Source organism: Hemicordylus capensis, chromosome 2 (assembly GCF_027244095.1).
Source record: "Hemicordylus capensis ecotype Gifberg chromosome 2, rHemCap1.1.pri, whole genome shotgun sequence".
In the NCBI taxonomy this organism is placed as follows: Eukaryota; Metazoa; Chordata; class Lepidosauria; order Squamata; family Cordylidae; genus Hemicordylus; species Hemicordylus capensis.
Window position 1 is genome coordinate 149,946,890 of NC_069658.1, and position 11,039 is coordinate 149,957,928.

Here is an 11,039-nt window from a genome sequence, read left to right on the forward strand (position 1 = left end):
AAGGATCTGGCTGGCCACAGATAAGAATGTTGAACTAGATGGGCCTTTTGTTCTTAGGTTAAGGGGATAACGGCAAAAAGAATTATGAATTAGTTTGGATACCGGAAAAATACTACCAAGCCTATGTATTACAGCCAAGCAAAGAATAAATAAGAACAGAGGATTAGGTTTTAATATGCTTGGATCATTCTTTTTCCAATCTACTGTGTACATTCACACACTGATTTTCAGCCAAATATTTTCCATTAAAAGCTACTGAAGCATTTCCATTTGCTGTCTTTGGTGCTAGATTAGAATTTTAAGAGAGAGAGAAACCCAATTAGTAGTTGGAAGAACAACAAAAGCCTTTGGTGCATGAACTGAAGCAAAAGCTGGGTGTTTACAGAAGGCTGAAAATCACACATTTATTTTGAAATATATAGTTAAAAGTTGACTGTTGTACATGATGGATGTTGACAGTTTTTATTGTACCGATAATAGAGCTGGGAGCTCTGCTTCCTCTTACCGTTCAGGTATACAAAGAGTACATACAACTTAAAGAGAGAGAGAGAGAGAAAACGATGCCCCAAACCAAGCATCTGAAAATAAAAGTCATCCCTAGCTTCTGAGCAACCAATGAAAAAGGTACAACAGTCAATCACCCAACCCTCTGTTCTTTCCTTTCATCTCCCTTGCAGCTCTTCTTAACTGGAAAATAGCTTTAAACTATGTCCAAAATATAACATGAAAAACATAACATTAGAAACTGACTCCAAAATATACCATTCACTACTAGCCCATGGAGGGGCTCTAATCTGTAAGACTGAGATCTCTGGAACATGTTCTCATATTGCTGTACGGTACTTGTCAGCACTGGGGGGCTCAGGCAGTGGACCATGTAGAGGAAGCTCTGAGACAGGTCCTACTCAAGCACCTGAACAGAACTTAGAAACCAGGTCCAGAGAACAGGAGCATAGGAGGGCCCAGTCAGAGGCAATAATGGATTAGAGTCCAAGCCAAGGTATCTGCCCAAGGGAGAGCAGAACAAGGATGCAGGAAAACTGCAGGTGGAAAGACAGATAAAAGGTCAGGAAGACTAGGACAGAAGCAAGCAGACAGAGAGATGGAAGGAGGGCTGCATGCAGGAAAGCCGTGATAAAAAGAGAGTAGGACGTGGTTAAAGCAGAAGGTAGCGGTTATCCAGGCAAAGGCCTAGGCTGCGCTTCACTTGGAAGCATTTATAGCCATGCGAGGTCCAGGAGAACCTATGGGCTCTTGGCGGTACAGCCATATTGGAAACTGAAGAGGACAATGCTGCCCCTTTTCTCTCTCTTCTGTGGTCTTGTCAACCAACCAAAACCAATGTGATTTCAACAGCAATTCTCTATGTAGCAATTAGTAGATGATAATGTTTACTTCCATGCCATGAACTGTTTTACCTGGATGTTTTTCACACAGGGCTTTTAGCTGGCATCTCTTTCGGAATGAAGGGGGTACGTTCACATATTGGCCAGATTTACCCCAAAGTCCCTGTGAGCTATTGGGGAGCACTTCACACAAGATTCAGGTTTTTCATTGTGCATTAGAATGTAGCCTGGTTTATATCCAGGGTTAAAAAAAAAAATTGCATTGGTTTTTTTGGGCAACTTCGAACTCACAGTACAGTCTCGCAGTAAATTCATGGTAAAGCCTGCTGTGTGAAAAGCTCCCTGCTCATTTCTGTATATCAAGGAATGCCGTGAAATGCCACCTGTTCATTCCTCCATATCAAACCACTATTAGAAGACAGCTGAGGAGACTGGCAGAAACATTGTCAATCCAATGGCTGTTGTTCCACTACCAGGTGCAAATCAAAAGGTGTCTGTTCAAGTTCTGGCTGAAGGTGGCAGTACTCAGGAAGTAAAGTCATGTCTGCTCCTCCTCGAGTGTGGCAAGGAAGAGCAGGAGGATCTGCACAAAGAGACACCGTGCCTTAAGGAGCGGGAATGACCTGTTCGTCATCTGGATGCTGCTGCTTGTTATGTAGATCTCCAAGTACCAGCCTGGAGCTCCAAAATCAATACAGACCCCACAGGGCAGCTGCACACAGGCCTAAAAGCAGAAGTACAAGAACTCTGGAGGGGAAAAGATTGCGACAAAACCCACCCTAAAATGAGAGTTCCCACTTCCGCTGGTGAAACAAAGGACTAAAGACAATGCTAGGGAATGCCATAAGTTCATGCTTTTGAGACATTTCTTTTAAACGTGAGTGTTGGAAAGAAACTACTCTATCTTTCATAAGAGGGTCATCACACAACCAGTAGTCTTGGTGCCTGGGAGCGGTAGGGGGAAGGCAGGAGCGTTCCTATTTTCCCCCCACACGACCGGCCATCCATTTCCCTCTGGCCATGCCACATGGCCACACGAATGCCACTACTGCGAGCAGCGTGGTGAGAGAGAGGCTGAGGGATGGCCACCTGGCTTTCAGGAATACCACAATGCACCTCACCAGTAGCACGGTGCATTGTGACCATTCTAGAAGCCAGGACACTCCTTCCTCCAGCCTCTATGGTAGGATGGACTGTTGACTGCCGGCAGCCTGAACAGGGCTGCCAGCAGTCCATGCTGCCACACAAATGGGGAGTGGGGTAGGAGGGCACACACATGTCCTATGTCACTTTTAACCCAGGTAGAAAACCTGAGCTACCCAGTGCGCCACACAACCAGCCCTACCTGGATTTCCTGGATTTCTTCACCCCATCTGCACTGGGCTTAGAGTACTCTTGATAGGCAAGGTAACTAACCCTGTGCAAGCTCACAGGCAGCGCTGGCCATAGTCAGAAGTTGCGGGTGGGGGTAAATGGTATACTAGGACACCAGCATAAACAAATATGAATCAACAAAATCCTAAATGCTAAGATTCTAAGAAAATAATCTTTAACTATTAATAGCATTAAGCAGTAAGTGCCAAGTGCTTATCAAGCATCCCAGTACTCTGCACACATTAATCAGAATACTTGAAAGCAGAGTAAGTTTACTCCTTACTTAGGAACTTAGTAGACTAGCATCTGGATGTTTTTCCTTATATCTCCACAAGTAAAATGGCTATTAGAGACTCACTTTTTTCATGAAAGCAGAACATTCAGAGAAGGGGCTAGAGGGATCAGACCTCACCAGGTTCACTCCATCCAACTACAGAGTCACCTCATTTCCCCCAGTTATTGCCTCCCACCACCAGCTGTTGGGCATCTATTACCTTAAGTCCATCACACACAGGCCAGGTGGTGAGGATGAAGCAGCACTGAGAATTCACATGGAGCACTCTGGGAGAGCGAGTATTTCATCTACCGACACAGCACAAACTGAAGCTTCACCCATTGGTGAAGCTACCCTGAAGGGTAGCCCATTGGCATTCTGCATGAAAGCCCTGGAAAAAAGTTATAACCTCTCATTCTTCTTCCACTGCACAGTAGCTCATCCCCACAAGCCCCTACGGTCTGAAATGCTGTGGAGCCTCACACCCACAATATATGGACCTCCTCATCCCTACTAGTCATAATGAGGGGTATTTTGCTGGTTATGAGAAAGATAACAGTGCACTCTGCACAGAGCAATTTGGTTTCACTGTCGCTCTCCTTGGAAACTCATCTCCTTCTTGTTAAAGCCTGATTCCGATTCATGCTGTTAATTCATCTTTAATTCCCTTTATATATTTCTATTTTTAATGTATCATAAACTACTAAAGTCAGCACTGAGGGAGGTCAGAAAGATATGAGTCATCTAAGTAACAGAGGAACTGTGCTTTGCAGGCCCACGAGGCTCCATGATTAATAATGAGATGAACTGAAAGTGCTAGAGGCAGGGGAAAAGGTGCATGGAGAGTGAATAAGATACTGCTAGCTAACTTATTCCCAGCCATCTGAAGGACATGATTCATGGTAAGTGTAACTGGAGGAAGGGCAGATTGATATATCTATACCTTTGAAGGGCTTTTCAAAGCTGCTTAGCTGTTGACAACAACACATATTGGCACAAACACAGAGGGTACCATCATCTGGGCAGTTCACTTGTGCAAGGGGTGTCATGAGAGCTCAGAGAAAGGCAGTCATTATATGCTAAGAGTACAGGAAGAGACAAGTTCAACAAAGGTACAGGCATGAAGGAGGAAGGGACTCTACCTCCAATTAAGACAGGCCTGCACAACTCAAATGACCTGGAGGGCCAAAACCAACCATGACTTGGTTCATGGGGGCAGAGGTCAGTTCTTAGGGTGCTGATTATTAGAGTAACACTTAATATCAATCAATCAACCAACCAAATTAAAGTGAAATGAATTAAAAATGAATTTAATCAATATTTAACTTTTGATGTTCTGGCAGGCCAAGATTGATTAAATTAATATGAAATAAGTTGAGTTAAAATTCATTCTAATAATATAAATATTATACAATCTGTACAAAATACATAATAAAATGCATTGTTCTTCCTTTCCACTTCTGCCAAATTATCACACATAACATGGAACACTTTCAAGGAAGAAGAAAAAAGAGAGAGAAGCTCTTCTCATAATATAATTTTGGAAAAGAAGGAAGGCACAGAGAGAGAGAATGGAGCCGTCTTGGTGGGGGGGGGGGAGAGAGAGAGAGAGAGAGAGAATGGAGCCATCTTGGTGGGGGGGGGAGAGAGAGAGAGAATGGAGCAGTCTTGGAGGGAGAGAGAGAGAGAGAGAGAGAGAGAGAGAGAGAGAGAGAGAGAGAGAGAGAATGGAGCCGTCTTGGTGGAGGGGAGGGAGAGAGAGAGAGAGAATGGAGCCGTCTTGGTGGAGGGGAGGGAGAGAGAGAGAGAGAGAGAGAGAGAGAGAGAATGGAGCAGTCTTGGTGGGGGAGAGAGAGAGAGAGAATGGAGCAGTCTTGGTGGGGGAGAGAGAGAGAGAGAGAGAATGGAGCAGTCTTGGAGCTGGACATATTACAACAACATTTCCACACAAGGGGAGCCCAAAATCTTTAGTGCCTAAGTTGGGGCACCAAATGCCTCTGGCCCGGCTGAGTGGCAAGAGAGTACCTACCTCACTTGTGACCTCCCACTGCTGTGGCGTGGCTTGGTGTCATGAGAACTCCTGTGCCTTACTTGGCTTTGAAAAGGAAGAGAGAAAGGAAAAAGAAATAAAGGAGATAAGAGTGGAGAGCTAAAGTGTCTCTCCTCCATCTCCTTCCTCCTCTTAAAATCTAGGCAAGGCAGAGGTGTGGGACCCTCTCATGCCATGGAGGTGGGTGGGGTGCTTTCATGCTGCCCACTCCCCTGATAATCTGCTGCCTGCCAGATGTCTCCAGTCATCTGGTAAATCAGAGTCAGCAGCCTCTTAAATGAAAAACAAGACATAGTGATAAAAACACAGTCCTACTTCGAAAGCTCAGGAGAAGGCAATGGTAAACCACTCCTGTATTTTACCAAGAAAACCACATGGCTCTGTGGTCATCAGGAGTTGACACAGACTCGATGGCACAATCTTTCATTTCCTACTTCTAAAGCTGGGTTATATTATTAGGGACATCACTGTAATTTCAGGATTATTAACTGACTTTCCAACCTTTATGTACATACACCAGGGGCGTAGCAAGGTTGGAGTGGGCTGAGAGACAAGATTTTAAAATGGGCCCCTCCTCACTGAAGCTTAGCTCATGAAGTAAAGAAATCTTAAATGAGGCTGAACAGTGGTAACAAAAAGCATAGTAAAATGCATGTGAATAACCTATGTGCCACAATAGAACATCATCCTAAATTATTTTTTTAAAGGTTTATAAATTGTGGACGATGCAAGTCATTTAATGGTACTAGAGAAAGACATACTGACCTGGTAGCTCTAGGTCTTAACACTCTCATCAATTTTGGAGGATGAATACAACTGAAGGAAGCGCCGGGCGGGTGCACAGCTAGGGGAGTCAGTCATGTGACTTGCCTCTGGGGGGCCCCTCAAGGCAGTGGGCCACTAGACAACTGTCTCCCCTTGCCCTATTATAGTTATGCCCCTGATGTACACTATCCAAGTGTAATTAACCATAAAAAATGTAAGCATTTCCTTGCTGGCTCAGACAAAGATCTCTCTGCTCCAGCATTTTATTTCCAACAACGGTCACCAAGGTGTTTCTGGGTGCTTGTAAGCAAGGCAATGGGAGATAACTTCTCTCTTACTGTTGGTCCTAAGGCATTGGGTACAATACATGTGACTCTGATCTCAATTTAACAAGTGACTGCTGTATTCTATTCAATATGTTTTATGTTGTGTTATTGTGGTGGGGGAGGGGGAGGGCAGCACCCCCCCCACCCAACAAAAACAAACAAGCTAATTAAGGAACAGACAGACTTACCAACAGCCAGGGAAATCTCCTGAGCAGGGAGCTTCTTCCAGCACCAGCAGCTGCCTGTTACTTCTTGTTTTGGTCTTACTGGCTGGAATAGCTGCTATTAAAGCTGCTCCAGCCAATCTGATTCCTAGGGGGCTCCTCCTGGCACTGCCCCCAGGAAGAACTAAAATAATGGGTTAAAATGCACTTTAACCCTGGTTGCTTCAGGGACTATATTTTTAATACATTTCCCCCTTCTTCCTGAGGGCAGTGCCAGGAGGAGCCCCCTAGGAATCAGAATGGCTGGAGCAGCTTGAGTAGCAGCTGTTCCAGCCAGTAAGACCAAAAGAGGAAGTTTCAGACAGGATAGGAGGAACTGGAGGAAGCTCTCTGCTCCGGCCCCACCCGGCAGTGTGCCCAGAACCTAAGGGGTATACTCGTGAGTCAAATGGGCTGCAACCCAAAATTTGGCTTTAAAAAAGCCAAATCTGGCAACAGAGCGAAGATCGGAGGATTTCCTGGCTGCTGGTAAGTCTGATCTTTTACTAGTTTCTTGGTTTGGTGAGAGGGGGAATGCAATCCCTGCTTTCTCTCCCTTTTGCCCCACCCCCTTTTCTGTTTTCTGCCCTGGTTTTTTTGCTCTCTGCCTCCCCCCCCCAAAAGCCCCCATTTCTTTTTTCTATATTTGCCCCTACTTTTCTGCTTTCTCTCTCTCTCTCTCTCTCTCTGTTTTCCTCAATGCCAGCAGGCTTGGGTAAATAACCAAGCCAGTTGGCAAGGAGGAAAGGGAGTGGTTAGGCTTCTGCCTCGGTGACCAGGTTCTCCCCTGCCTCCCTCCCACCCCGCCTGCTCCAATGCCCACCAGCCGCTACTGTCTCTGCATGAGTCGCGGTTCTTTCTTTCCATCCTGGAAGCATGTGCAGAACAGTGACTGATGGCAACACAGAGAGTGGGCTCCTCTGAGGGCAGCTAATTCTTATACACGCCGGTGAACCTTCCCAAACCACTGAGCCTCACCAATGTCTTTGAAGAGAAAAAAGCTTCCGTGAATTGTCATTTTGATTCATCAAGCTGCTTTGAAGCATATGGTTGGTCCATAAGGAAGAGTATATATGTGGAATGAAATAAACACAAGCAAGTCATAACGACTAAAAAGGGGAGGGATATATGAGGATTTTAATTAGACAGACACACACCCAAATCATACAGACCTATGTGAACACCTATGTATATCCAGGGGTGCACCTAGGCAACTTTGGCCCCTGGACCGCCCCTGCCACCACCGCAATGGGCCCCCTAGTGTGAGGTCCTCCAGAACCTACTTTGGGGGGCCTCCTGCCACACCAGACCTCCATTTTTTTTTTAATTTCAGCCGCCGTGCGGCTGAGGGGTGGCTGCCAGTGGGTGAGCCCAGAGTCCTTCTCCCCACTGGCGGCGGTGTCCGGAGCGATGCTGGGCCTATCCGTTTGGCCCAGCATCGCTTTCTAGCTCTGAGGCGCGCCTGCGCAGTTGCGAGAGATCGTTGCAAGCCCATGATGTCTGGACTGCTCGGCTCACTCTCCCGCAGCCAGCCCTTGGCCGCGCAGTGGCTGAAATAAAACAAAAACAAAAAGGAGGTTCAGTGGGGTGGGGTGCCTGCCAGAGGGGGGCCCCCCCAGCCATTTGGAGTCCCTCCGGACCTTGGAGGCCACGGACCTGGGCCCCAAGGTCCGGGGAGGTAGAGCGCCTCTGTGTATATCTGCCTTCTTTATCTGAAAAAGGTATAAATAGTTTGTTACGTCTTACACAAGATTGTAATTACAATCTTGTAAAGTGCAACACCATCATCACAAGCCAGGGGCGTAGCTATAATGGAGCGAAAGGGTTCAAAGAACACGGGGCCCCAGCTCCTGAGGGCCCTCCAGCTCCACCCCTCCCTATTTTCTTCATTGTCTCCCTCACTCTGGGGGGCCCGCGAGAGAGAGGGATGAACACGGGCCCCCTCTCCCCTAGCTACGCCCCTGTCACAAGCCCTAAAGCAAAAAAAATTAAGCGACAGAATTGCCCTCCCCGGCAGGAAGGAGGTCAGTCCAAAGTACTCAATCATGCAGAGTTGCAGTGGGCAGCCTCCTCTGTGGGTGCTTTGGGCTCATCAGGGGGGCCACTGGGGCTGTTCTCACAAGCAGCCAAGACTGAGAGCTAGGACAGCAATGCCCAGGCTTGGCTGCCCACAGGAACCCGCGGGAGCTGACCAGCTCCTGGCGGTGCCTTGGCAGCAAATGGGCCTAGGGAGCCTGCCTCTTAAATGGGGTTGAGTGAGCAAGTGCTCCCCGAACTGCATTTACTTGGCCGTGTGTCGGTATTGGCTGCTTGCAGCCAGTGCTGAAGCATCGACGGGTGCCATCCTGTTGCTGGGGGGATCTCCACAATGCACCATGCACTTGTGCAGTGCCAGGGGCTGAGCTAGAGGAGAGAGGCCCGTGTTCACTCTTCTTCCTGGAAGCCACTCAGAGTGAGGGAGAGAATGAAGACAATAGGGAGGAGTGGAGCTGGGGGGGCCCTCAGGAGCTGGCGGGGGGGGGGAGGCTGGGTTATTTGAACCCACCCGCTCAATTATAGTTACACCCTTGTGCAGTGCATTGTGGGATCTCCGGGGGCTGGGGCACATTATCCCAGCCTTGGGAGCTCAGAGCTGCAGGAATGCAGAACTGGTAATCTGGGAGCTCAGTTCACACTCCCAACAGCAGAACTCGGTCATCTGGGGCAGGGGAGTGAGTAAAACAAGCACACACACCCTGCCCACCCACCGCCTCACCCACCTGGGCAGGAGAACGACCTCTTAATGTAATTAATTTGCTTCTCATGGCACACACTAGCAGTTCTTTTCCAGCATACCAGTGTGCTCCAGTGCATAGCCTGGTAATTGCTGAGGCAGCACTTCGAGGAAAAGTGCTTTATGAAGTCCCCCTCTCCAACATGCCCGACCACACTGACTTAAGGCAGGGGGTCAAACTGATCTCGGATGAAGTTTTTCTTTCTTCTCTCTCTCTCTTTTTATCTATATATTTATTTCTCCTGGGTGTGCCATGGAATGTGCGTCCCGGCAAGCCAGCTGATTGGCTGGGCACAGGCCAATGGCAGCGGCGGGCCAGCCTGCTGGCACTGAGAGACAAGCGGTGGCTGCGGAGGCCAGTGGCGGGCCGCAGAACCGGTACTCGGTCCCGGCTGCAGAGGCGAGGCGGTGGTAGCGGGCCGGCCCACTGGAAATGGCTGGCACTGGGAGGCAAGCGGTGGGCCGCAGAGCCGGTTCTTGGCCCGGCGGCAGGCCTGCGGGCCTGGTTGCAGAGGCGAGGTGGCGGGCCGGCTGCGGAGCCGCCCGTGGAGCCAAGGCGCCTGTGGGAGGCCGGGGCAGGAGGGAACCAGGCGGCGGAACTTCCCTGTTTGCCACCCGGGAGGAAGAACGGCGGCGGCAGGGGCCTTTTTGGCTGCTCACCACTTGGTAAGGAGGGCCTGGCCTGTGGCAGCGGAGATAAGGTACTCAGTGCGGGGAGGGGAGGGGGAGGGGGAGGGCAAGAGGGAGAGAGAGGGAGAGCAAGGGGGAGGGCAAGAGAGAGTGGGGCAGGGGGGAGGGGAGGGAGGGCAAGAGAGAGTGGGGCAGGGGGGAGGGGAGGGAGGGCAAGAGAGAGTGAGGCGGGGGAGGGGAGGGAGGGCAAGAGAGAGTGGGGCAGGGGGGGAGGGAGGGAGGGCAGGAGAGAGTGGGCCAGAAGGGGAAAAGAAGGGCAGGAGAGAATTGGGTGGGAGGGGAAGAGGGGCAAGAGAGTGGGGCAGGAGGGAGGGAGGGAGGGGGAGGGAGAATGGGGCAGGAGGGAGGGGGGAACAGCCAGCCCCAAAGAGCGCACAGATGCTCTGTGTGGGTTGCCTAGTAACATGTAAAATATGCTTGTTTACTCAATCTGGCTTGTTCTAGGTTTCAGGTACACACATACATACACACACACACACCCCACCCCGCACTATCAGCACTTTTGTTACACTGATGTGACACCTAGTGGCTACTGTTATCAAAAACAGCCCAAGATATTTTGGTGCCTGGGGCAGAACATCTGAATCGGTGCTAAAGATATAACTATTAATTACATTGTTTGCTAGCCCGAAATGTGTTGCCTGAGTCAGACCACACCTCATTATATCTAATGGGAGCACAGCCCTCTTGCCTCAGCAATCTAACTGGAATTAGATGTTTATGAGGAAAGAATAGCTGGCTGAAAATATGAGTGCCTAATTCTCACTAACAAATACTCCCCCTCCCCAGGCTTTTCAAATCTGTTTTCCACATTGTGAAACAGGAAATGAGCTCAAATTAGGAAAGAGAAGCCCGAGAGAGCATTTGGAGGGGGAAATTGGTGCAGGAATGGTTAAATATTCAGTGATCCCTAAAAATCATACAAATGCATACCTGCCAACATGTCCCTATTTCCCCATTCACCTGAATGGGAAAATAGGGACATGTTGGCAAGTAAGCAGATGCAGAATGTAGGACACATGCTTGCTGTGGTAACATGCAATTCAACCCCAAAGTGAAAAAGTGTGGCACTTTAACAGCTACAGTAGGCAAGACATCAGAGTTCTGTGATTGAATTTTCTCTCTCTCTCTCTTTTTTTAAGCAGCCTTAGCATTAATTGGATTATATGAGTCTGGCTCTGGGGCAAAAGAAGTGTAACCTTTTCCTCCTGCAGTGATATCCCAGTGTAAATTATCTT

The 11,039-nt window shown here is 48.7% G+C and overlaps 1 long non-coding RNA gene across 1 annotated transcript; it reads right to left on the minus strand.

Moving 5' to 3' along the window:
* Positions 1-470: 470 nt before the first annotated feature.
* LOC128347353 (uncharacterized) lies at positions 471-6,385 on the minus strand. Its single transcript, XR_008317523.1, has 4 exons — positions 6,324-6,385; positions 5,024-5,089; positions 3,215-3,385; positions 471-2,070 (listed from the first exon to the last, which is right to left on the minus strand). It is a non-coding gene; the product is annotated as an uncharacterized LOC128347353 (long non-coding RNA).
* Positions 6,386-11,039: the final 4,654 nt, after the last annotated feature.